Source organism: Echinococcus granulosus, assembly GCF_000524195.1.
Source record: "Echinococcus granulosus chromosome Unknown EG_S00060, whole genome shotgun sequence".
Classification (NCBI taxonomy): Eukaryota; Metazoa; Platyhelminthes; class Cestoda; order Cyclophyllidea; family Taeniidae; genus Echinococcus; species Echinococcus granulosus.
The window spans coordinates 1,707-7,471 of record NW_020170440.1 but is presented as its reverse complement, the minus strand read 5'-3'; positions in this window follow the sequence as shown (position 1 = coordinate 7,471).

Here is a 5,765-nt window from a genome sequence, read left to right as displayed (position 1 = left end):
AAACCGTTAATCAAACTAGGCTATCATGCCATTAGCACCTCAGCCATGTCAGATACTCGATCACCTGCTCTCTGTAGGTCACTTGCCACGCCTTGCTTGTGTGCGGGACCGTTGTCCATGATGGCCTAAGAAGGAAATACTATTCCTACTACTTATGTTTGCGTGAGCCAGAATGTGATGAATTGTGCATCTTACGGTGTAACAACTGTATGCGAGAACCACGTGACCAGTCAGCGTCGCGAATGTAAATAGAAAGGGATTGACGGCATTCATCGCCTACAATTGCAAAATTTGGGAAAATAAAGGCACTGGTAGCAGGAGAATCAAGTGAAATACCGCAGCTACACGTAGACGGTCTGCTGTAGCCTCCAATTAGCGGATATAATGAAGGAAAGAATGGAAAAGGCAGAATTAATGATCTATGTATAGTAGACAACTCAGGAAAGCTGATGGTAGAATGAAATCTCATGAATTCAGACAAAAAGTTGTTGGTGGATAAGAGGTGCAAACATTTGAATAACCTGTTCTTTCGCCTCACAGAGCAGGTCGGTCATAACCATGCGCCCTTCAGCGTCGGTGTTGCCCACACGGACGCGCCGACCAGCACGCGAAGTGATGATCTCGTCAGCTACGTAACCGTCGCAACCGATGCTGTTGCGCACAAGGGCCATTGCACCATGTACCGAAAGACCCTTCGGTTTGAGTAGACTCAAGGTCCTAAAAAAGCCTGCTACTGCTGCGGCTCCACTCTTGTCCCGGTGCATTCCCGCCATCACGCCGCCCGCCTTCACATCCGTGCCACCCGTGTCGTGGGTGATGCCCTTGCCGATCAGGAAGAGCGTTGTGTCCACCGGTGAACCACCCTTGTAACTCAAATGCACCACCTTTCCATTGTGCCGCTCAACTCCTAAAGTAAGTGCGGTATTTCGGGGCTATCGCAAAAATGAAAAGTGTAAATGCAGACGGTAGCTATCTCACCCGAAGCGGCTCTATTAAAAGCTGCTATGAGAGGATATGCAGAAGTGTCGATCTCCCGAACCTGCATTATCACCTCGGGTGTGGAGGCAAATTCACGCTTCAGGTACTCGACAATTCGCGGAGCGGACATTCGCTCTGGATCCGATCCGGCGATGTCGCGGGTCACGCGTCGTCCCTCCTCCATGGCATAGGCCACCCTCAAGATTCTCTTCGAAGCACCAAACACCAAGAGGTTATCAAACTTCCTCGCCTTCTCCGGAAATGCCTCGCGCAATTCTAATGGCTAAGGGGGACAACATTTTGAGGGCGTAGAAGGGCATGTCTTACGTTGTAGAGGGCATGCAGAGCACCAAGAATGGCATTGAGCAGGGGAAACTCTCTTTCCATCCAGAGAGCGTCTTTCGGTCCCGACGCAATATCTCCAAGTACAAGGAGTGGTCTCCGACAGCCTATGCGATGAGCCCTAAAAAGGGCAACTCCAGCTTATGCACCGCCTACTTATAGCGATAAAATTGTCTGCCAACTCACAATTCATACTTCTCTTAACAATATTAATAGAATTCTGGAAATATCTGCGGAAGCTCCCTCTTTATTACTTTGTATGTAAGCAAAGATGTCATACATTTTGATGGCTTTGAAAGCTGCATCCGAAATATTACGACTGTCTGCTGTATCCCCATCAAGTTTTCCGGTTGGCGCGAAAATCTAAAATATTAAAAGGGACAAATGATGAGTTAACCTTACATCCCCTTATGAAAAATTAGAAATCCAGGCATTGTTTCATTGCAGAAACGGTGCATCTCTACGGCACTCAGCACCTCTAAGTTCAATTCCCGTAATTTGTAAAGCAAGTGCCTGGAGTCAGTGGAAACGTAGGGCCACGTGATGGGGGACAAGAAAGTCACCGCCGCGTCAAGAGGGGTATCCTGTGCAAAAACCCCGCAGGCTTTAATTGACCACATCATGCTCAGTGGGATAACCCTACACTGTAATGTGGCTGACAGTTAAACCGACGCCCGAACACTCAAATGGCTTCAGTGCCTTTCATCTGGCCCAAGACATCGAGCTGAAGGGTATCAGCAATCTTCGCAGTGGAATTCATACCCAAAAATTATATTGCTATTCTATTAAAAAAGTAACTGCAGACACTCACCAGTCTTTCGACAGGGGTGATTGGGGAATGGGATGATCTCACAAGATTCGGATAATTTGGGATTCACCTGAAAGCAAAAGTATCGCCCTGTCAGTTGGTAAGAAGAACGCCTCTTATTGTGCGGATGCACTGAAGACACACATACTTTCTCAAATTCAGCGAGAGCCTGCTCCAACGAGGAAAGTGGTGACCCTAGAGACCGAATTGCATCGTTAACGAAAACAACGATATCGCAATCGGCATCGACAATTCTTGAACAGGACTGTAGATACATGAGGAGTATGTAGCTCACAATTTCAAGGAATCATCTATTTGTAAGTGCCTGCTCCATTACGATTGGATGATCAGTCACCAGCGGTACACCCACAGAGCCTGTGCCTTCGTTACACCCATGTGCGCGTCTAGCTGACAAATCTACACTTCTGCCAACCATGTCGTTAGGCTTGAATGCAGCCTGTTCCAGCATCACCGTTCTCCTGCTCTAGATCACCAAGCGAAATTGACAACATGATCAAAGATAATAAACACTTGCGTATAACCAGTATCCAGTACAAAAAATTTCCCATGTAAATCAAGCAAAGGCTTGGCATCAGGCGTCATTAATTCAACGCGACTGTAAACAGTAAATCATCACAGCTCGCTCAGCAACTGCTACTGACAAATGGTACTGAATTAACCCATTAATGGAGCGGTGGCATTAAACGTTTGCTTAAACACTACGTTTAACAGATAAAATGACTTTGGTATGGCAAAAGTGTATGTATCACAGCAGACCAAATCGCTGCTGCTCTTGAGCCTGGTAGTTTCTTTCTTAAGGACATAAATGAGTAAGACAAAATTTCAGCCTGTTCTTTTGTCTCGGTCGTGACTCTGATCGTCGGTGTGACAAGCGGTAATCATTGACTCGTCCCACTAAAGTAAGCAACCTAACCAACAGCCACGGCGACAGCAAAACCACAACAGCAGCCTTCGCTCTACTGATATTAATTCCAGATTCACCTACTGAAATGGCACTAGTGTTGTGCAATGTGTCAATACATTTGGCAACGCACTTTCCCTGCTTACACCTCTCCTACGAAGCTACAACACGAAGATGTTTCCAACTACTCACGTGCATTACCACCTAAATAGCACACAGACTTGTGGATTATTCGTTAACTCAACTTACAACCCTCACCGCCTGTCAGCATACAATTTTGGCCCACATGGGTATACGCAATTAAAAGCAGCATTAAAAATGAAATCGCTGATACATGCAAGACACACTGGCAACACGACTGATAAAATTAAGTGAAAGCACGTTGACATCATCGGTGATGTGGCGCTGAATATTTCTTCAATCTAGTTCCGAGAATGTCAACTGATTATAATTGGGCTCTAAACTGCTCTCGGTGTTGGCACTTATTTCTCACCAGTCGAATAATGGCCAGTTGTACAAGTAGGTGTGGTTCGAAATTTGGCCACTAATTAGCCACACCTCTAATGCTTACATCTAGCGGTTCTAAACAATGGCAGTGGTGAGGAAGTTGATGAATCGCACAATCGTTACTAATTTTGCACGCTTCTGAAATTTATTCTTTGGTACTTCGGATAGCTAAGTCAGTTTAATCCACTCACAAGGCCATGGAAAATTACATGAATTTGTTCTCCCTCTTACAACATGCTTGACAATCGACTGGTGCACGATCGTGGAAGATTGTGCAAGTGAATGACTTTGTGCAAGGTTGAGTGCGAACGCATCACATTGCTAAGGCAATACTTCCTATCTCCACACGGATAATTTAGGAATGTAGCTGTCAAAAGTTGACGGTGAAGAAAAAGTTGAAAGCAGTCTACACTCTTCACTTGTGGTCATTGCTACGCAAACTGTATCGCCTATCCCACGTAAACAACTTACCTCCACTTACTCACTCCGACTCACTACTTGGATTAATAAGGTTGACGGCAAACAATTTCCATGCCACTTTCTTCTCCGCCTTATTGTAATGTACATGCCAACGATTTGTGTTTATTCGACATTTGTAACCAAAGTTAGCCACAAAGGTATTTTCGAGTATTCACATGAGAAATTGCATAAAGTGTGTGCGGAAAATGCAAAATTATTCCACAACATACGCATGGACTGTGCCGTGGTTACTAATTGCTCACAGATTTAACATTTCTATCCAAAGTACCTGCTAATAGCTAACCAAGAAGCGTAACGCTAGGGTGTGTGAATAGGGTAGGGAATGCAATTTGTCCATCAATAGCCGCAAGCTAACAGGGACGATTAGACTTTTTGCTTAATTGCCAAATATCAACCGTCACGTCCCCGCAGTCTCCGCATGAAGATGCAGATTTTCAACTTGGCAGCGTGATGTGCTTGCACTCAACTTTGCACAGCTTGATTCCCTCAAACATTCGTCTGAACTTTGTGCATATTTCGATTGTCGGACGTATTTTCGGGGAGGCTACTTGTTTACCTATTTGTTTGTCACCTCAGAAATAAACCATGCCGACTCTCATATCCGAAATGCCAAATCGAAATGCAATAGCATTCGTTGAATTGCTTCCTCAGCAAGTAAAGTCAAATCATGATGGCAGAAAATTGACAGCAGCACTTCGGAGCAGCAGAATGCAGAGATGAATCGGGACTACACTCCGACTCGGTTATTTTTTAAAGCTTACTGTGCTAAGCTGTTGCAAGATGATGGGCGGACGCATTTGCATTGCGATAGGTCGTCGGCAGTGTCAGGTATGATTCGATGGTTCCAAATCAGTGCCGCCAAACAACTACATTTGACATGCATACAGGGTGGAATGTAGATGTATGATTGAATCAACCCACTGCAGAATCCAATTTCACAAATGTCTGTCATATTGTCAGTAAGATAAGTTAGTCCCATGTTAACTGCATTAACACCGTTTCATGCCTTCGTTACACCCACGTGCGAACGTTGCTGGCAAATCTGCACTTCTGCCATCCATGTCGTTAGGCTTCATTTCAGCCTGTTCTAGCATCACTCTTCTGATGGAATGATTAAATGACTTGTCACTTGACTTATTCATCCTCCAAATACGTATAACTGCCTTTCTTTTTCATTGACCGTGACGTAGAGTAAAAGCGAAAGGAAGGCCAAGGAAGTGTTTTGTTAGAATCTGAATTTCCTCTCCTCCATGGGCTTTCTAGCCCTTTTTGCATCGGTCTTCCAAGACGCCTGTGCCCAAATAGGAGGTGAAAGTGCGCTTCACAATCGTGGAGTAATTTCTGCGCCCCTCATCAGGAATTGAGCAATCTGTGCAAACACTACATTTGTACTCAGGCTGTAATCAAAGGTAACCTGTCACGATGACTAGCTGCCTACTCCAGCGGTGATATCGTTGCATCACTTTTCACCCACTTCCTAAATACAGTAGCTACGAGTGGTAAATTTCCAGTTGGGAGTCACCATTGTGCAAAGTGAAGTGATTTTGACGGTCCTTTGTTGCTCTCTCCATGGGTGTGCCTATAAGACAGCAATGACACGCACTAACATTGCCTACTTGTGCAGCCGCTTTCATTATTTTCGAGATTGTTTTTTTTCTGCATTTCTACCTCCCTTGCTGTAGCTTACTAGGAGAAATCGACAATATGACTGGAACATTTGCTTTAACA